Below are 22,361 nucleotides of genomic sequence, written 5' to 3'. Positions count from 1 at the left end.
TTTCGACACGGTCAAGTTTTAAATGCAGTGTGTGATGTTTCAGTCTTTCTGGTCATCACTCCCTTTGCTAAGGTTTTTCAAAGCTTCAGAATACTCAATGGGGGATAATTATTATTGTGCTAAGAATTGTATTTTATATTATAGGAACACAAAACTCTGGAATCTGTGTCCAGGACGGGACTTAACCTTTAAGATGTTGAGAAATATAATGTTGATGCAGGTGTCTTCAGATCGTTATGATGTTGAAAGTATTGATTTTATGCTACGGTCTTCTTGTTTCAAGATATCTCTCATTCAGCACTCACATTGCTGCTGTTTAAAAATGTAAAGAAAGATTTTCAGAAAGTCACAGTGAAGCACTGTCAGGTAAGAACCTTCAAAATGAAGGCAAAGGCCAATTTATCACGTGTTCTAGATTTAACTTCAGATTCCTGCACTGAGGGTTGAGAAGCGGTTTTAATTCTCTCATTTAAACTCTTGGTTATCCTTCAGATTTAAAAATCCTTTTTTTTTTTTTTTTTTTTTTACGTTGTGAGATGAGGAAGTCCCTGTGGGACCGGCTCCAGGACTCCAATCTGCTTCTCTTTGTTTTCATCTGTCATTCCTGCTTTGTTTTCTCTAACTAGCTGTGACATCCCTGTCTCCTAAAAGCTCTCTAAAAATAACTAAACATGGAAAGAAAATACTTCTCCAGACATTTTTCTCCTTCTTTTTTCCATCCACTCTGTGTAGCACCACCTGGCTCTCTCCCAGGGAAAATCCACACTGTGTGTGTGTGTGTGTGTGTGTGTGTGTGTGTGTGTGTGTGTGTGTGTGTGTGTGTGTGTGTGTGTGTATAATTGATGAGCTCTTAGAATCGCGGATTGGACCTTTAAATGTCAGACGGCGGGAAAGGCGGACGAGCATCTCCTCTCAGTCCAACGTTCATGCAAGGAGGCACTTGTGCTGCGTCCATGTCTCTGCTCTGCTGACAGCACCGGCCCCAGTCACACGGCATTAGACCGCCTCGGCAGACATACACACACACACACACACACACGCACGCACGCACGCACGTGCACCCACACGCACAGTCACACACACACACGCAGCCCGGGGCATGCTCACATACCATATTCATATTAGCTAATATAGCTGAACAGCAATCCTGTGTGTGTGTGTGTGTGTGTGTGTGTGTGTGTGTGTTGTGTCCCTGTTGTTGTTCTCCTGTGCGTGGATGTGGATGCACTCTGATCAGTTTGCTCCAGCGGATTGGAAAAGGGCATTAGCAGAGTTTCTTCGTTCCCCACATGCAGGAGGAGGAGCAGTGTGTTAAGCAGCAGTTTTCAGCCGCCCGCCGTCTCGATGGCAGCGGCCGGGAGGCGGAGTTGAGCGGCGGCGATGATGCATCGCTATGCGAAGACGTGCGATGGATGCGTTTTCCCTCCTCCACAACGACAAAAAAAAACAAAAACAACAACAGGCAGGGAGACCATGTGGCGTCGGAGGCTCGGCGGCAGGATGAGCGGAGGAGAGCGGAGTGGACCAGCTGAGCCCCCCGCCCCCCCCACAGCGTCCACAGTGCCGCACATCCAGCATCCAGAGCGACGGCCTGCCAAAACACAGCAAGTCCCGTCGCCTGTGCAGCCGCACCAGACCCGGATAATTGGGGACATGTGTTCTTGGTGTTGGCGCTTAAAACCAGCGTGAAGCTTCCAGGCTGGCTGCGACTTTCCACGATGTTTGCAGTGATACCCCGGCTATAAAAAGACACGAGCACAAACCCCACGCATCGCAGATCCTCGAACCCGGGAAGACTTTCCGTCTGATGGCTCCGTGCTGGCGGCAGCTCAGACTTTCACTCAGGCATAAATTTACAATCAATTAATGACTGCTGCAGCTAATCACAATGTGAAGTCACAAGATCAGCTCAGATGGATTTCATGCAAATCACACGGAGCTTCACGTGCCTGATTACCCACTTATTTATTTATCCATCTGTTTATTTCCCTCAGTGATCGCCTCGCTGATCAGACCCTGGATTTAGAGTTTCTGGTGCTGCGTTTAAAGTAACTCACCTCTTCTCTTCCCTCAGTCTCTCCCTTCTTCATCCACAAAACAACTTCTTGCAACTTGTTTTTGTTTATTTTCGTGACTGTTTACATGGTAGATTCTCCCTAAAGGATGAGAACTCTGAGTGAACACAAAACCTTGACCCTCCTTAACCCCCCCCGAAGGGTCTCCTCTTCACAGCTGGACCTCGTCCGAGTTTCTCGCCTTCTGAAAGAGGTTAGGACCATCAGCTGCATGGTGCAGAAGTCAGGCTGGTCCACAGCTGACTGAATTGTTAGAATTCATATTATGACAAGAACCGATCAGCTGAGTGAAGAGAAACCACGCTCCATCTGAAGGTCAGTCAGTCCAGAAAGCTGCACAAACATTGAAGGTGTCCTTGAGTGTAGAACAAAAACCTTCCAGTGCTCCAAGGAAACTGTCTGACCAGAGGACCAGGAGTCAGGATCAGGTCATCCGAGTCCCCGGCCTCAGAAATCACCAGTTACCAGCAGCTCAGATCACTGAAGACAGAGATCCGGTAGCAGACACTTCTCGATCAGCTGTTCAGAGGAGACAGAACCGATCAGGACTTCAGGGTCAAAGAGCTGCGAGGAACCACGATTGAGGAAAAGCAACAACAGGAGAGATTTGTTTGGGCCGAGAAGCACAAGGGATGGACCTGAGACCAGTGGAGATCTGCTTTGGTCTGATCAGTCCTGGTCTGAGATCTGTGGTCAAAAAGTAGTCAAAGACCGATGAACAAACGAAGAGAGTGTACATGTAATAATCACTTCCCCCTCGGACGTTACAGCGTCTCTCATCCGGTCTGGTGTGCAGTCCCTGCTAGCAGCAGGGAGCTTACAGGAAGTCTGTGTCATGAGCGCTGGTCTGCATCGGGCCGTCTGGGAGTGACTTTCCTCCCCCGGGGCTTCTGTTTGTGCTGTGAGCCCCTCAGCGGCTGAGCAGTGGACCTCCTGCGGCCGGTCTCCCGGGCCCAGCACGCCGCCCCGGTGTTTACTTCTCCCTGAGCATCGGCTGACAGGCTGGGCTCTGAGAACCTTAGAGGAGGACAGAGGGACCAGCTGCTGCACACCCCGCTCTCTGGCTTTCTCCAGGACGCAACCAGCCACATCAGGATGTGTGTGTGTGTGTGTGTGTGTGTGTGTGTGTGTGTGTGTGTGTGTGTGTGTGTGTGTGTGTGTGTGTGTGTGTATAAACCAGCAGACAAAATAAGAAAAAAGAGGTAAAATAAATAGCATGTATCGACCTTTAATCTGGGTATTGTGTTGACATTATAAACATTTCATCAGTGTGTGTGTGTGTGTGTGTGTGTGCGTGTACAGTAAAGGCTGCTGGAATGTAAATGAAATGTCACCTTAGTGCCAGCTGATTGCTTCACTCTGTTCTCGAAACACTTCAGGACTCTGGATGAAGATGTTTGAATGTTAATCAGGAGGATTCTCCCGCACACACACACACACACACACACACACACACACACACTCTTCTCTGAAATATCATCACGCTGCGAGGCAGCATTGTTGTGACATTTATTTGGGGAATTTTCCTCTGGTGGGGGGGTGGAGGGTGTGTGTGTGTGTGTGTGTGTGTGTGTGTGTGTGTGTGTGTGTGTGTGTGTGTGTGTGTGTGTGTGTGTGTGTGTGTGTGTGTGGTGTGTGTGTGTGTGTGTGTTGGGGGGGTCTGTTCACTGGTGAAACCTCTTGGATCTCTGTGACCCTCCACTCTTCTTCTCCTCCTCAGTCTGTGTCCTGTACACTCAAGGAATCGCCAACAGGGAATGGAGAGAGGTGAGTACCTGTGTGTGTGCGCGCGTGTGCGTGTGCGTGTGTGTGTGTGCGTGCGTGCGTGTGCGCGTGTGCGTGCACGTGTGTGTGTCCAGGTGCTTGGAGTGTTTCTGGTTTATATTGATATTGGATACTGGTTTATATTATATTATATAATATTGAAGTGTTTGAAGGCTCGAGCCTCTCAGAGAAACACGGCGCTGCAGCTGAACAGAACAGAATAAAACAGAACCCTTGATCTTTCCCGGAGGAAACCTCTCTGGCCTTCCTTCAGCCTCAGTCAGCAGCAGTTGGGTGAGTCCACCTGTTAACGCTCCATTCAGAAGCAGAACTCGGTCCAGTCCTTGTTATCTGTGTTGATCGTGTTTCAGGAGGTTTCAAAACCCTAAAATTGGCCCCCGAGCCAGAGTTTGGACTCCACTTTGGCTTGATGGCTGCAGGATCTCATGATAAATTCAAAATCATGCTTCTGTTTCTGGAGTGTGGAAATAACGTTCTGACGGTTGATAAAGAGTGCTGCTGCTGTCTTGCTGACGTCGGCTGGTTGAGCTCAGCTGAAGCTGCAGGAGGAAGATGCTCTTTAATCTGGACGCTGGTGTTTCCTCCGATAAAAGACCCAACCGTGTTGAAATCTCACCGTTTGCACTTGTTTCTGTGGAAGCAGGACCTTGATGGAGGAGCGCTGACTGAAGAGTTTCCTGTCTGTGGTCGTTGTTCCCTCCTGAGCTTCAGCTCATGACCAGCTTCAGCCTTACTTCTCTCCGCCCCTGAAGCGCTTTTCCAGTTGAGACTCAGACGTCTGGGCCTTTCCCTGTAGTTTCTAGATTTCCCTTTGAAAGGGTTCCACTGGGATCGCCCCGTTGTGGGTTAGCTTCACTCTGACCACAGACGCTGCGGTGCTCATCTCCACACGGCGCTGTGGGGGGACCACCGACCCCCCTGGTTCAGTCCCAGACCACCTGAGACCACCGCAGACTGGAGAGCGCTTCAAAACATCCCTGCTGGATTTAATTAGCTCCTGTTGCACTTTGAGGTTTTTACTGTAATATGAGCTAGAAATGAAAACACAATCATGCGATTATTCTTAACTGTGTGAATTTGGAAAAGCGTCGAGGTTTGATCCGCTGGGTCCCAGCAGAGTCCGGTCTGCGTCTCACCGTCTGCTCTGCTTCAGTTCGGCAGGACGGAGGTCATCGACAACACGCTCAACCCCGACTTCGTCCGCAAGTTCATCCTGGACTACTTCTTCGAGGAGAGGCAGAACCTGCGCTTCGACCTGTGAGTTCCACCCCAAGTGTGTGTGTGTGAGTGTGTGTGTGTGTGTGTGTGTGTGTGTGTTTTCTGAAATATTCATGGTCTGACACTAAATAAAAGAGCAGTTTTCTGGACTGAGACAGCGAGTCGCAGGTAGAACCGGTCTCTGCTGGGAGTCCGGCTCCTCCTGGTTGGCCGGACGGGGCTGGTGCTGCGCCAGGCGGCGCACGAAGAGATGGAGGTCCTCTAAACACAGCGACCTGCTCCTGTCCACGCAGTGTACCGTGTGTGTGTGTGTGTGTGTGTGTGCGCTCACCCGAGGCCTCCAGTCAATACCCGTCAGCCTCAACAGTCATTAGCAGCAAATCGTTGGCAGAGCGGAGCAGGAAGGCGGCGACTCGCCGCCGCCGGGGCGTCAGGATGACGCCTGATCGCTGCCATCATCAGGCTGATTGTGGACACGATCAGAGACGATCAGCCACCTGGGAGCAGCGCCGCACCCGACGAACACACCGCCGGGGTTCGCTGATTAGCTCTCCGGCGCCTCCCCGTCATCCTCAGATGCTTCAGGAGGACGGAGAGAACATCACGAAGGGACGGACAGTTACAGCGTCTGATCGCAGTTACTAACGTTTGAAAACACGTTTTCTGACACGAAGCTCCACCGAGTCATGATGTAGCTGAAGAAGAGACGATGACGTTAAAGCTGGAGCAACAAAGTAACTGACCCATGTTTAAAACACAGGAAAATACAAGGAAGGAATTAAATCAGGTCAGAATATGCAGCAGAAGTTTACTGTTTTTCTGTTTCATTCAAGAGGCGGTGGAGTCTTCCTCCCTCCTCCCGTCATCCCCACACCGTCTGCTGCCTTTTCTCGATGCATTTAATAGATGAACTGCTTTGAAAATGCGGAAAGAAAACCTCGATTTCTCTCTTTCAGGTATAAAACGTTTATTATTGACACATCGTTTAGATGTAAAAAGCTGGGATTCACTGCTCACACTCTCAAAACATTCATACTTTACTGCGTTTAATCACTAAACCTCAGCGGTTCTGATACGACGTCAACAAAATAAACAACAAACTGTTTTTCTGTCGTTCAGCCACACGATGACAAGCTGTGAAATCTGCAGACATTGGATTTTTTTTGTTCGGGGTGTGTGTGTGTGTGTGTGTGTGTGTGCATGAGAGAGATAGAGAGAAAAATCCTTAAACCATAAAAATTCTGCCCTAAAACTCAGACAGACACAGTTTGTCCGCTTTGCTTCTCAGGCCTGCTCTCATGTTGTTCCATCTCTCTCTCACACACACACACACACACACACACGTGCGCTGGCTCCCCCAGCTCGTGTCCTGAGGTCTGGAAACGGTCCACCGCGGCTCCCGGAGGCCTTTCATTACCTCCACCTCTCTTCCTTCCACATCGGAGTTCAGATGGCTGCAGGACGGACGCCTCCATCAAGCCGCCGTCCCCTCCCGTCCCCTCCCGTCCCCTCCCGTCCCCTCCCGTCCCCTCCCGTCCCCTCCAATGACCGGAGCCAGAGCACACTGCTGGAAACCCAGCTGACCCCCCTCCTCCTCCTCCTCCTCCTCCTCCTCCCAGACATGCACAGCGCTCCACACCTCCCGGCCTCTTCCTCCTCCTCCTCCTCCTCCTCCTCCTCCTCCTCCTCCTCCTCTTCCTCTTGGAAATCCCCCAACTGGATGCTTTGCTCTAATCAAGTGTGGCAACTTGGATCAGACCACAGAAAAGAGGAAAGAAGAAGAAGTGAATAATTCGGGGCAGCAGCAGCAGCAGCAGCCACACACTGCAGACACCAGGAGGCCGGTCTGCAGGACCCAGCATGAACTCATGAATAATGTGGGGAATCGGGATGTTTACCACATCACAGGAAATACTGCAGGAGTTTATGCTAATGGATTAAATAAACAGCACACAATGTAACGTCCATATCTGAAATCATTTTAATGCTTCGAAGCAGCTGTGAAGCAGCCCTGAGCCAAGAAGTTTTTATGGATTCTATTGAATAAATGTTCTGTTTTCCATTCTCACCTCATTTTTTTCAGAATCTCCTCTGTTTTTTTTTTTTTATTCCCACAGCTTTGACTTTGCGCCTGATCATCTCACATTTTTTGTTGTTACCACGTTCGTCTCTCTAATGCTGATGTGCTTGAGAACCATTAAACCTCATTCCATGCTGTATTTGTATTCATCCATTCACTAACAGCAGTCAGTCACACACAGTCCTGATTTAAATGCTCCTGTTTGTACTTCACGTCACTCATTGACTTAATCTTAGTTCATCACCCACAAAACACACACTGACAGCAGACACGGTGTATTTGAAGCGCTGTTTGTTGAGGTTCTTAGTAAATCAGCTCTGAGTTGCAGGCAGCGATGTTCCAGTGGCGATCGGCAGTGAAAAACGTGTTGAATCTAATTTAGGAGCAGACGATTCAAAAATATTCCTTATGCTGAAAAAGAAACTGCAGCAGAGCCGTGAGTTCAGCCCTGTGTGGAAACGAGAGCCAGATCTGATTCACCTGATGGGCCGGCCGCAGCGAGCCGATGTGCACGACGTGTGAATGGTATCTGGTGCGCACGGTGTCTGATGTGCACATGGTGTGCACAGTGAGTCCGGTGTGCACGGCCTGCGGTGTGCACGGTGAGTGTGGCGCGTCATGGTGTGTATGGTGCACCCTGAGTGTGTGTGTGTGTGTGTGTGTGTGTGTGTGTGTGTGTGTGTGTGTGTGTGTGTGTGTGTGTGTGTGTGTGTGTGTCAGCCCGGCCCGCTGTCTGCTGTTGTTTGCTTGCCTCTCCAGCCTTGTTTGTTTTTGTGCCGTCATTAGTCATCACTGCTCAGTTCAGAAGGAGCTCTGAGCAGCCGCTGCCCCCCCCCCCCCCCCCCCCCCCCCCCCCCCACACACACACACACACACACACACACACACACACATGCGCCCCTCCCCCTCCCCCTCCTGCAGCCGGAGCCCGGAGAACCTGGTCTGGCCCAGTGCCGCTGCAGAGTGATGTCATCTCCATCCGCTCACGCACTCGGACACACGTGCACGTGGCCGTGCACACTCGCAAGACGCCGTGGGACACGGAGCAAACGCTCCCGTGTGCAGCCCAGTCATGGTCCATACCCCCCCCCCCCACCTCTCATAATTAAATAAAATGAGCTGAATCATTCATGAGCGTTTGGAGTGACGGAGCCGAGCGGCCGAATAGAACATGAAGCGCACACCTGTGTGTTTCTGCTTGCGGCGAGTTGCATGACGGCCGCACGCCTCCTGCCCTCGTATGGAGTCGCATTAGCGCCGCTCGTCCCGCCAGCTCTGGCCTACATGGCGGCGAGCGCCCCGCCGCTCCCACTGACACACTCGGCTGCACTCTCCCAAGAACACACCATTATCGACACGCCTGACACACTCCGGCTCCGTGTGTGTGTGTGTGTGTGTGTGTGTGTGTGTGAGCAGCATGGGACAGAAAATGCTTTTGTTCTCTGTTTTGTTTGCAGAAGCAGTTGTAGGAACTTTCGACTGTTTTGCTCCGAGCTGAGCAGAGTTTATTGATCGATTAGAAAAAGTGTTCCAGCTTCTTTCAGAATGATCTTCTACTCAGAATCTCTGGCTTCAACCAGCTTCCAGGGACCCTCGATCTTTAAACTCTTCTCAGTGTGATTCTGTGAGTTTCATCTTCATTTGTCTCACTTTCAGCTCGGCTTTGCTTTGATTGAAACATATTCACACATTTCAGCTGTTTTCTCAGGTGAAGGAACTTTAATTGATGCAATGAAAAAGAAAAGTGTAGAACTCAGTGAGAAACCAGTGTGTGTGTGTGTGGTGTGTGTGTGTGTGTGTGTTGTGTGTGTGTGTGTGTGTGTGTGTGTGTGTGTGTGTGTGTGTGTGGTGAACAGGAGTCAGACTCCAGCTGTCAGCCGCTCTCACTACATTTAACCATAAACGCAGCGGCGCTTATGTAAATGTAAGCACTAAAAATAGATGAGCGCAACAAACGTACAGCATCTGTAACGAGGCCGCGTTGCTTCACGGCGAAAGCGGCGGTTTGACAGCAGAGACGCGCCGGTCTAAACGCCGGACGCCTCCAGCGCTCAGGAGGACCGTGGTGTCTTTCAGCAGTTTGAGTTCATGTCTGAGATCTGCTCCCCTGATGTTTGGCTAAAAGCAAAGCAACTGTATCCCCTGCCACAACCAGCAAAGCATGATGGGATTGATCCACTGAAATGAATCAGGTCCCGTCTTGGTGCCGATAAACCAACAGTGGAACAACCTGATCCTGGACTCAGAGGTGATTCAGTGGGACGGACATAAAGGAAGCAGTCTGAGACGCTCAGAGCTGCCGCCTGCTCCCGGGACTCGGAGCGGCTTCATCCGGCCGGCTGATCGCTTCTTCAAGCCCTGCCAGCGTTTGTGTGCCGTCTCCTCCCAGAACAAAATGTCATCTGTGTAAAGACGCTTCCAGCTCATTACCTTCCGAACGTGGCTGCTGTGTTACAGAGTCCAGAAGACGTCGCATTCCACTCAAACAGCCTCGCAAATTATTTAACCTGCCGGCTGCTCATGTCAGGTTCAGCGTGCCGAAGCTCTGCACAGCGGGCGGCCTGTTCAGGGCCCTGGCCTGGGGTGGGTCTGGGGGGGGTCTGGGTTTCTTGTGGCTTCACCGCTCCACAGTAGAGACTGTCTCGGCTCCATCGACAGCAGAGCTAAAGCGAGGAGTAATTCTCACCTGGACTGGAGCGTCTCCTGACCAGTAACTTTCAGGCACAGCTGGGTCGGAGAAGAGGGAATCAGCAGACGATGGTCTGTCACAGAAATAGATAATGGAAACAAGCCACAAGCTGACTCCGATTCACATCCTCGTGAGAGCGACCAGTGCTGCCGTCGTCCAGGTTTACCAACGCGATGTCTTACATGTAATTCTGCTCTCAGCTCGCTGTCGTACTTTGCCTCCTGCTAACAGATGCTTCACCTCATCCATGAAATCCCATCTGCACCGTTTGAAGGGACGAGCCCGCATGGCGGCTGAGCAGCGTCTTCGCTGTGCTTAGTCAGGTGTTCTGGATTAACGCCACACCGTGAGAGAGGACATCTGCAGTCTGGAGCTGGTTATTCCCGTTGCGTGTGGTTCCGGGTCAGAGATCCGCCTCCCAGACCCTGATCCGGTCCTGACGGCCGCCTCTTCTCTCCCCTCTGCAGGTACGATCTGGACTGCAAGAGTGACAACCTCTCCAAACACGTGAGTGTCTCCTTCACCTCGCTGGTCAACAATCAGTCATGCATTCAGTGAAATATCATCCTGCCACGTTTCCCCTTCCAGCACAATAGCGGCCTGATTTGAATGTGAATGTTCGGGGTGAGAGTGGTGTAACAGGGACAAAGCGCTCGTGTTAGCATTTAAATTCCGCTGAAGATTCTCCCGAGCCACAGCGGAGACATCCAGGAGGGCTTTCACGTCTCGCTCTGCTTCCGAATCAAATGCTGCTCCGCTGATATCACATGGGGAAGAGACGACGGTCACAAGTCATCTCCGCGGTGGGAAGAATCACCAACAATCCTCTGAGCGCTTGTCATTTGACAGCGCTCATTGTGTTTACTGTTTGACTGATTTTGGATTAACTGCATTTGCTCTTCAGATTTAATCGCCGTCTTGCTTTTATGACTCATCAGTATTTAGACAGAAATGACTTCATCCTAAAGACGTGATGGTGACGTGAAATAAATGAGGTTTTCTGCAGTCAGCAAGCAAGGAAGTGACGGAGGACGCTAAGAACAGATACTTTCAGGACTAAATCACAGCCTGAGGTCCTTCATCCTCACCGTAAACACACTGACTGCCGTCCAGAGATGCTCTGCAAGTCATTAAGCTCAGTTTAAAGAAAACTGTGTCAATAACAGCCGACTGATACCAGTTTTCACACTGACGAACTCGCTCCGCCGAGGGGAGCGCCTATACGTGCAGCTAACCCTGATTCACGGCAACGGAGAAGCTAAACTGTGGCTTTATGAAATGGGTTGCGAGACGATGGGAAATCGGGACGCCACAGTCCGAAGCTTATGGGCTCAATAAAGTATTTTATTGAGCCCGTAATATTTTGCAAATGAAGATGAAAATTAATTTTTGCACATAATTTCGTTTGTATTTGTAAATCAAGTTCTTTCATGCTGTAAAAAACAATCTGCACAAAATTAACCTCAGTGAATGTGCAGAAAATGGATCTGCATGGCTGTAAAACATATTTGCATTTGTGAAAAGAAATAGAAGCTCCTTGCAAACAGCCTGTTTTGAGATGCGACGCTTTGAAACTGCGTGCAGCTCTCTGAAGTTGTGGTTGTGAATTTTGCTATAGTCTTGACTCCTCTGTCTCACTGGATTGGGACAAACTGAACTGTCCAATCAGGGAGCAGACGGCCTTCTGTTCCTCTGGCCCGCCACAGACTCTTAAAGAGGAGCAGAGATTCAACGTGGGCCGAGGCGACAGGATCGTAAGACAGCTGCACCATTCAGTAAACTAAACATTAAATATGATCTTTATTCCACAATATCATAAATTACACCACCTGAGCCTGGATGGGTCCCTGATGCCACATCAGTGCAAAACACGGGTCCTTTACCTTTGTTTTGTCATGGAGACGTGGCGTCTCGTGACGCACGGCGGTCCACGGCTGCGGCGATTCACGTCCTCCAAAAATCAACTCCAAACTGCTCCATTAAACATCAGTCGTTCTCAAAACCCTGTCTTCTGAACGCAAAACTTTCCTTCAATGAAAACGATTTATTCGGTTTTGCGCCATCGCCGTCGAAGGCCGTTAACTGGAAGCACAGCTTTGCACCCCCACCCAGCCCCGCCTCGCTCCCAGCTGCTGGGGGGGGTTGCTTCCCCCCTCGTGGCCGCGGGCTGTCACAGTGAGCATGAAGACGAGGACGCTTGGATGCACCCTGTCGTCGCCGTGGATGTGTGGGACTGCAGATCTGGCACGCAGTAACGGCTCCATTGTCCGGCCACAGCGCGGCTATAAATAACAGGAAGCGCGGGGAAAAGATGCAGATGCGTCCAGTACAGTATCTCCTGTGGCAGCTCCAGGGGCAGCTCTGACCATGACTCCTTGCTCCCTTCACAGCAGATGTTTTTCTCGTGCCGTATGGTTTGCATACCTTGTGCTGAAGTAGCTGCGGGCCAGATGAGCCCAGACGGGCCTTACAGTAGAGCCTCATTAAAGGCTCATCCCACTTCCTGCTTTTCCATCCCGACAGGCATGCGTCACGTCCAGTGCTCCTGTGTGTGAAATGTTCTCCAAATTCCCCAAAATTCCGGACCGTATTGCTTCATTCAGAAACGGCCGACCTGAAGGCAGTGTTCTCCGTTAGTCCGGATTCCCCCTCATCAGCAGTCCTGTCACCGCCGCCGTGCACACATCTGCTTTCTGTCAGACAACCTTTAAACGCTGTGCTGACATTTCCTGTGTTTGACTGCTGAAACATTAGCGGCGTGCAGCGTTGCCAGCGTGTCCTTGGCGTCTGGCCGGCTGATAAAGTTCAGCTGGAACCGTGACCTGAAGAGTTAATTAGACCCTCCAGAAAAATGCGAGCAAAAATTCTTGATTATGCATACTTAAATCTCAGATTATGCGAGCTAAAATGCTTGATTATGCAAATGAATATGCAGGGTTTTTATGCCATTTTATGTGGTAAAATTGCGGACAGTTGTGAAGTATGCTGTGAAATATGCGAAAGGATGCCAGATATGTAAGTTACCCACTCTCTCTCTCTCTTTCTCTCTCTCTCTCGCACGCATGCGCGTGCGTACACACACACACACACACACACACACACACACACACACACACACACACACTAAATCACATTCATTTTATATTAGTTCGTTATTTATCTTAAATAACTCACCAATGCTCATCAATGGAACACACACGCACACACACACACACACACACACACACACACACACACACACACACACACACACAGGTTTTAGCAATTGTGTGTGTGTGTGTGTGTGTGTGTGTGTGTGTGTGTGTGTGTGTGTGTGCAATTGCAAAATGCTAAAAACCCATCAATACGGTGTTTCAAATGAACTGGTTTCCTTGTTACCTGACTTCCTTCAGCACTTCCTGCTGCTGCTGCTAATAGCAGCAGATGTTGAAATCAGACGCATTAAAAGTCTGACATGGCTTTTTGTCTGGTTTTTAACATCTATCAGCAACAAGGGACGTGAAAGAAACCCAGTCGCCAGTTAATAGGGAAACCAGTTCTTCCAAAACACCGGCTCCTCTCCGGTGTCTGGACACTTCTCCTCCTAGTTAGCTGCTGCGTTCAGGTGACTGGAGCAAGCTGCGGAAAACTGAAACTCCATCATTCACATGAAGGCAGCGGTGACAGCTGGACTCAGGAGACACTCAGGAGACACTCAGGAGACACGTGAAGGAAGCGTGGACTATTTGCACAAAGGAACGGCTCTCAGACAGCTGTGATCCGGCTCTCATCATTCACTTAAAGAACGTGTTCAAACGAATGTCTCGTTCATTGAACGTCACAGCACTTCAAGCGAGACCGTTTCTCTTTTTTTCACGGTAATATGAGATTATTGCGGGAATTATGCGCCCTTTTGGAAAATATGTGGCCCCTGCATAATCAGCGGCAAAAGGGTGATTTATGCGTGAATTCATGCGATCGCATAATCGCGTTTTTCTGGAGGGTCTAGTTAATGCTCAACCTGACGGCGTGCGACTGAGCCGGGCGCACGTCTGGGTCCAGCGTCTCAGCTCTTTACGTTCTACTGTGACCGCGGCTCATCCTCCACTCCTCAGATTCACGGTGTGTGTGTGTGCGTGCGTGCGTGCGTGTGTGAGAGAGTGAATGATTGTAAAGAGGGCTGAAAATGTGCGCTGTCAGGAAACCTCATTGACCATTTTATCTCTGGAATCAAAGCAGACATGAAAAAATATTCTTCCATGAAAAGATGTGAATATTGTTGATAACTGACTGAAGGCCTGTTCGATGTTTGGAGGTGAAGTTCAGAGTTACGGCTCCTCATAAGGTCGAAGGTTGTTGTTGAACACACGTATGTGAGCTGTGCTGTTTTGATACAGTCAGAGGACACCGTGGCGTCCCGTGTCTCCTCCTGGTCTGGTCTCACCCGTTTCATTACTTCCTCTTTTATTTTGGTCTTCGTCTCAGCGTCTCTTCCTCATGTGGTTCATTCTTATTCAGACCAGACTCAGTGCACTGCGGGACCTTTCCAGAGCGTCCTGGTAGGAGCGCCGGTGAGGCGTGGCGTGACGGAGCGGAGGGGCCGGGTGGAGACGGCTGCTCTCTCTTTGTCTCTGGACGTCAGCAGAGGCAGAAATTTATTCAGCACCGGCTCAGATCTCAGGAGCAGCTTTCTGCCCGCCGGACACAACACGCCTCATCTGTTCAGCCTGTTCACACACACACACACACACACACACACACACACATACACACACAAATACACAGCGTGAACAATGGGTGGAGGTCTGCTGGAGACCTCCCCCTGGACTCTTCCCCCTCGTCCTCTGGGTCACATGTCTGGGTGGAGACGACATGAAGATGCTGAGCATCAGAAGTCCAGCGCCTCCCCTCCGGTATTCACTGCTCAGGCTTTTCAGTCAGCTGTCCTGCGTTTAGCTGGTCTTCAGACTGAAGGCTCTGTGGAGGGTTTGGGTTTTTTGTGTGTAAATGAGTTTTTTTTCCAGTTTTCTGAAGAAAAAAAAAAAAAAAAGAACACCTGTCCTTCATCCACAATATGAAGTGAGAGGAAAAAGAAAATGTTGAGCGCTGATGTTGTTCAGCCGGAGTCAGTGGATGAAAGCTGCTGACGGCTGCAGAACAGGAAGAGGAAGGAGAGCGGCTCGGCTCGGCACTGGATTCAGTCTCTCTGGAGAAATCTCCAGACACGCTCTTTGTTTTTTCTCCTCTTTAGATCAAACTGGTCGATATGTGGCTCTCTCACACTCACACACACACACACACTGTCTGCTCTGCGTCGCTGTGTTTTTCTGCAGCAGCACTAGATGCCATAACTGTATTCCTGTGTTCAGTAAAACGTGACAAGCTCTCTTTAATGGACGTGTATAATCTTGATTATCTTCAGCTCTCTACCAGGAAACAAATCTGACTCACTGACATTCAGATAAAATCTCAAAACTGTGTTAATATCCGCCTCCATGCACCGTTATCCCCTGTTTCATGGCATAATCACAATTTTCCAGCCATCAATGTTAATAATAAAGATGAATAAAGGGCATCGATGCTTCGTCCCTCGGGTGGCGTCTGAGCGCTCTGGTCTCTGCTCTGTGTGTTGGAGGCAGTTGTCCTCCGGCTGTCTCTCTGGTCTGCCGCTGACAGGACTTCCTGGGTCAGGCCTTCTGCACGCTGGGGGAGATCGTGGGGTCTCTGGGCAGCCGGCTGGAAAAACCTTTGATGTAAGTAGCTCACTCACACTGCGTCTTGTGATGGTTTTAATTAGATGCTCCCTAGTCAAAGCGAAGCAGCAGAAGACGCCTCGCTTAATCAGAGTCACTGTCATTAGGTGCCACCGAGCGCCGTCTTCACATCTCATTGTGTTCCTCAGCGGAGACTCGGATCGGGGCTTTACCGTCGCTTGCCACCGTTTGTGTTTGAAGTGAAGAGAAGCAGGAGCCAGTAATTGGGCCAAGATGTGGATGAAAGGGTGCTCGGTCTCTAACAGCCCGGCGAAATGAATAGTTAAAGAGGCCGGCAGGCGGTTAAACATGGGCTCGGGGACGGGGACAGCTTTTAAATGAAAAAGTTTGAATCATTGAATAATGGAACAAAGTCAAACCTGGAAGCGGTTCATGACGGATTCAGAGAGTGGATCTGCTTCCGCCGCTCACACGAGTCTCAACAAACACCCGACTGTCACAAGGGGCTGTCAGTCGGATGGAAGACGGCAGAGGGGTTTCACATCGGTCTCTGGTCTTGTCTGTGGACGTTGTGTGATCAGAGAGGTGTCAGAGTTCAGCGCAGCAGAACCTCCCTTCACGTCTTCACTTTCCCTGATCTGATCGAATGGCTTCACACTGACCGATCCGACTGTCCCGTCTAACGCTGGACGAAGAGATGTGCAGGTTTAGACACACCAAGACACCTCCCATTGAGTCAGTGGATCAATCCCATAATGCTTTGTGACATGATAACAGGAATGAAGGCTAACTCACAGTGTGGCAGAGCCTTTCTTTCCTCCAGCTGTGAGCAGAGCAGTTTGCTGTTTTTCTCTAAAGCAGTCAGTCACGAGCGGCCCGACCATCATCCCCTCGGTCCTCCACTCCTCCTGTACCGCCGGGACCTGAACCCGGCTCCACGCCGCCCCCGCAGGGCGGCAACGGACGTCAACAGATCAGAGTGAAGCCGAGCTCGGCTGCCAGGCTGCGGTGGTGGTGAAGTGGTGAACTGTCAGAGTTAGTCAGGCAGTAGTTAGAGCGAGACTGCAGCAGATTCATGTCAGTCGATGTCTTCTTCCCATGAAGCAGCGACAGTGAAGGGCTGCAAGACAATGAAGGGCTGTGCTGAATGACACGCAAGAAGCATGTAGCTGTAGCTGTGGCGGTGGTTGTAGCTTTAGCTGTAGCTGTAGCTGTAGCTATAGCTTTAGCTTACCTTTAGCTGTAGCTGCTGTAGCTGTAGCTGTGACTGCAGTTGTAGACGTAGCTGTAGCTGTGTCTGTAGCTTTAGCTGTAGCTGCTGTAGCTTTATCTGTAGCTATAGCTATAGCTTTAGCTGTAGCTGTAGCTGTAGCTATAGCTTTAGCTTTACCTTTAGCTGTAGCTGCTGTAGCTGTAGCTGCTGTGACTGCAGTTGTGGATGTAGATGTAGCTATAGCTGTAGCTGTGTCTGTAGCTTTAGCTGTAAGCTATAGCAATAGCTTTAGCTGTAGCTGCTGTAGCTGTAGCTGTAGCTGTGACTGCAGTTTTGTAGATGTAGCTGTAGCTATAGCTTTAGCTTTACCTTTAGCTGTAGCTGCTGTAGCTGTAGCTGCTGTGACTGCAGTTGTGGATGTAGATGTAGCTATAGCTGTAGCTGTGTCTGTAGCTTTAGCTGTAGCTATAGCAATAGCTTTAGCTGTAGCTGCTGTAGCTGTAGCTGTAGCTGTGACTGCAGTTGTAGATGTAGCTGTAGCTATAGCTGTAGCTTTAGCTGTAGCTTTAGCTGTAGCTGCTGTAGCTGTAGCTTTAGGTTGTGGTTGTAGTTGTAGCTGTAGCTATAGCTTTAGCAGTAGATGTAGCGTAGCTGCCTAGCTGTAACGGCCTCCGCCTGCAGTCATTCACTCGCATTGACTCGGTGCTTGTGAGTGTGTCTGTGGTCCGCCTCGGTGTGTACTGTGTATTTTATTCCTGACTTCTTCTTTTTTAGATATCCAGAGATATTTTTAGAAGTCCTCCATTATTCTGAGTTGCGGTGGGTGAGTGTGAGTGGCTGTGCGCTCCGGCGTGTTCTTGACTGCTTCCACAGCAGTTCTGCTCAGTGAAGTAAGAGGGGATCGGACAAATCGAGCTAAAAAGATCAATCCAATATGGTGGATGTGTGTCTCTTCCTATTCTCTGAGCTAATGGACTGACTCTGCTGCAGCATCACATGAAAGCATCGTGCCGCGTTGTGCTGTCCTGTGACTGAAGCTGACACTGAGAGCACTCCTCACATCCAAACCGGAGACAAGGCTGTCGTCAACAGTCGCTGAGAACAAGGCAGTGGTTACAGTTCATCTGCTCTTTAATGAGCGATTTGACAAGTTCGAAGAAAGTTTTCAGACCATTCGGTCCACCCAGGGGCAGCTAACGGAGAGGCTGACTACCACCGAGTCAGGCTGCAGACCACGACCAAGGCATCCAAGCAGTGGAAACTGCAGTCGCTGAACTACAAGACGAGAATAAAACTCTGCGAGCCAGGCTTTCGGATCTTGAAGGGAGATCCAGGCGTAACAGTGTAATAGTGCGTTCACACCAGACGCGTTTGCAAGCGTCACGGCCGTTGCTTTATATTCAAAGTCTATGGTGGACCAGCTTCAACGGACCTAACGCGCGTGAGGCGCTTTTCGAGCGTTGGCGACGCGCGTCACATGCGTCACGCGTTGCAGGCGTCAACGCCTGAAGTTGGGAAATTGAACTTTGGAAGCGTCAGCGCCGAGCGTCATCCAATCACAGACGAGCGCTCAGCGCTGTAGAGATGCGCGGATGGCTCATTTTTCCATCCACAACCGCTTCTTAAAATCTCCATCCGCCCGCTATCCGCCCATATGAACGATTTTTTTTTAATCAATTTTCTAAACCGAACCCGCCCGGCATCCGCAGAACAGGTTTAGGTGTATTGAAGTTGCTTTTTTATTTTTTATTTGAGTGCTTCAACCACAACCCGCCGAATGTAATTAAAATCTTAATTTTTCCGACACGTCATCCGCCCGATCCGCGGTTATCCGCGAGCTCCGCAGGTGCAACCGCAATCCGCGCATCTCTAGAGCGCCGATGCGGGCCAGAAGGTCGTCAAACTGGGTCCAGGAGAGGCGGAAGTACCGCTGAAAGCGAACCTCGTCCTCACGCAGCTCCTGGAGCAAATGGTGAAATTCGCCAAATTGCGAACGCCGCTGCAGGATGGGATGAACCCAAAAACGTCGCACAGGCGCCTGACGACGCCGTTTTCTGGCTTTCTTTATTAAATAAAGCAGGCCAGTGTCTCGATGGGACCCGCTATTGTCAACATGAAGACAGGACACAGAAGCTCCTCCCACTCCCGCCAGTGAGCTGCCGCACGTTGCAAGCGTCGTGTGTAGATGACCACGTCGAATTCCACACTTTACACGCCTCAACTTTGAGGCGTCAGTGACGCCCGTGAGGCAACGCGTCCGGTGTGAACGCGCCATAAGAACTGCTGGCGTCCAGGAGGGAGTGGAGAGAGGGAGGCCGACCGAGTTTGTGTCCAGCCTGATCCCTAAGCAGCTTCACCAAGCCGGGTGTTATTGACAGAGCGCACTGCATGAACCAGGTCAAACCACCAGAAGGATCCAGACCCCGCATGATGGTCGTAGCGCTGCATCCAGCACAAGAGAAGGAAAGATTCTGAAAGTGACCGAATCCTAATCATACCCGACTGCGCTGCGGAGGTGATGGAGCAGCGGCTGAGCGAGAAGGAGATCCGTCACACGCTGTGCTTCCCGCCCAGAGCTCTCGTCCACTGCCAAGGGCAAAGTAGAACTTTAGACCATCCTGATGATGCAAAGACTTTTACAAATCAAAAAAGCTGAAGACTCAGTTGTCTAATTATGGATGAAGAGAATCTAAGCGTGTTCTGAACAGACTTTTAGATTTGGTGAATCCTAAATTCACTTTTCTTCAGCCTGCCGTGTGCCGATGAGGTGCAGTTAGGAGTGTTTTACTGCTTTTGGTCAGCGATCTCAGATGTGGATGAGATGTGGATTCTTCGTTTGGGGATGCTCTGGGTTTTTTTTTTTTTTCGGGGGGGGGTGTTGTTGGTGAGTTTTTTTATCGGTTCATGTTATTGTTTTGTGTTGAGATTGGCTGCCAGACTATATCTAAAGCGATACTTCAACATTTTGGCAAATTGGCCCATTTAGGGCAATTCCCTAGTCATTTAGACCAGCCTACTTACTTTTTTTGTGAGGGCGAGCTGTTGTTTATTCAGCGGTGGGCTGAGGAGAGCTTCACGGCGGACACAATGGAAGTGGATGGTACATTGCTTCCCTCGTCCAAACTCATCAAATACACAATCCAACAACCCCAAAAACACTTTGGTGACCGTTATAATCCACACATCACTACGCTGTGAAACATTAATGCAAAACTTACCAGATTGAGTGGTTTTTTGCGAAGATTGATAAGACGGAACTACTTACTAAACATGGCATCTGGGCGTAGTGATTTCAAAAGAAAAAGTAGTTCCCAGTATTTGCTTCAGTGTCGTAACGCTACAATATTATTTGTTGGTGTTCCACAGTGTAGTGAATGTGCGGATTGTAACGTGTCCACCAAAGTGTTTTGGGGTTGTTGGATTGTGTATTTGATGAGTTTGACGAGGGAAGCAAATGTACCGTCCACTTAAATTATGTCCACCATGAAGCTCTCCTCAGACCCACCGCTGAATAAACAACAGCTCGCCCTCACAATAACAGTAAGTAGGCTGTTCTAAATAACTAGGGAATTGCCCTAAATGGGCCAATTTGCCAAAATGTTGAAGTATCGCTTTAAGTTTGCATTTCACCATAATGAAAAAAGTACCAATTGTGAACAATACTCTAGATTTCAGTCCCTGGTCTCCTGGAATGTCCGTGGTTTAGGCCACACGGTTAAACAAGGTGAAGTTTTTATCACATTTGAAATTATTGAAGCCTGTTATAATATTCCTTCAAGGAAACCCACGTTAAAGGAGCACAGCAAACGAAACTTAAAGGAAAGTTCGGTTTAATGCGTGTAGCAGACGGGGCATGGGTAACACCGCTCCTCAACGGCTTTAATCATCCAAAAACTCATTAGTTTCACCAAAATTTCATCATGGTCCGCTCACGCAACTCGTCCACGACAGGCGGTTGTCACGAGATAAATGTTTGGTTGTTCTGTTGACCTCTGAACTGAAAGCTTTGTTTACGGCTGCCGCGCCATGTGCAGTACGGCTCATTGTTTCCGGGGCAACCGGAGGCTACGCAACTTTCTTCTTCCAGTTTAGTGCAAAATGGACGATATCTGTCAGATGAAGATGTTGTGGACGAGAACTTTGAATATGAAGGGTGTCCTTACAGTTTTGGAGCCAGAGTGTACAGATGAAGAGCTCATCGAAAGGCGAGCGCAGAGGAAAGAGAAGAACGGCTGCCGGAGCCGGACTGCGCATGGCACGGCAGCTGTAAACAAAGCTTTCAGGTCAGAGTTCAGCAGAATTACAACATTTATCTCGACACCAGGCTGTGGCGGAGGAGAGGCTGAGCGGACCGTGATGAAATATTGGTGAAACTAATGAGGTTTTGGACGATTAAAGCCGTTTTAGGAGCAGCGTTACCGATGTCCCGTCTGCTAGACCTACACGGATGTCCCGCTGCTCGATTTTGGATCTAAATTTCTCCCGAAGCTCTGTTCGGATCAGAAAAGCCTTGTGGGTGAGTATATTGTTCTACTTCATTCTATAAACAACGTGAAAGCTGTTCAAATCGAACTTTTCCTTTAAGGCCAGCTGGATCTCAGAGATCTATCAGTCACCATTCACATCAAAGCCTGAAGTGTTGCCGTTCTTTTTCGGAAGGCGCTGCCCTTTCAATTTCTATCATCTGTAACTGACGCTAACGGCAGGGTTCATAATAGTAAGTGGGCGTATCAATTCATTTCCTGTTTCACACTGGTGAATATATTTATGGGCCAAGTACAGATGACCTAGCTTTTTTTAGAAAGGTGTTCAATCTGATCCCAGATGATGATTCAGGCCACACAGTGACAGGAGGTGACTTTAATTCTTATCTAGACCCACATTTAGATAGGTTTTCTTCTGCCCCTCCCCCCCAAAACAATCTGATGAAACAACAGGGTGGTGGATATTTCGAGACTGCGGCACCCCTGTGACCGGGATTACTCTTTTTATTCACACGTGCACAGATCATACACAAACTCATTTTTTACAGTAGATTCCAGCTTGATTTGTAACATCAGCCACAGTAAATATCACAACATGATGATATCTGACCACAGTCCCGTTAATCTCAGTCTTAAACCGTGCTCCCCAGACGTCGGTGGTGTTTAATCCCCGGTCTCCTTGAGGATCAGGCTTTTAAAAACACACATCACTCCACATGTATCACAGTTCCTGGAGACCAACGACAATGGCGAGGTGAACGACACGATGTTGGAGGAAACTCAAAGTGTATGTTAGAGAGCGATTATTTCGTACGAAGCTACACAAAAAAAGGCAAAACGAGGCAGACTGGGTTGAATTGAAAGATTGAAAAGGAACTACAACATTTACAGAAATTCACTACTCCAGTCAGACCTAACGTAAGTCTTAAATTAAATATGAATACAATACCATTGTTGGAGAACAAATTACTATTGAGACTAAACAGAGGCGCTTTGAACTTGGTGACAAGCCACAGAAACTACTCTCTAGGCAGGTAAAGGGGAGAACAAGATAAACAGTCCATTTATAAAACAACATCTAAATCTGGAAATATGCTTGAAGGACATAAATGGATGATTTTAAA

At 49.4% G+C, this 22,361-nt stretch overlaps 1 pseudogene; it reads left to right on the top strand.

The window, feature by feature from the left end:
• LOC115384518 (copine-8-like) overlaps positions 1-22,361 on the top strand; it is a 63,420-nt pseudogene that overhangs the window by 13,535 nt on the left and 27,524 nt on the right.

This window comes from Salarias fasciatus, unplaced genomic scaffold, assembly GCF_902148845.1.
Source record: "Salarias fasciatus unplaced genomic scaffold, fSalaFa1.1, whole genome shotgun sequence".
NCBI lineage: Eukaryota > Metazoa > Chordata > Actinopteri > Blenniiformes > Blenniidae > Salarias > Salarias fasciatus.
This window is presented reverse-complemented; position numbering and strand designations above follow the sequence as displayed.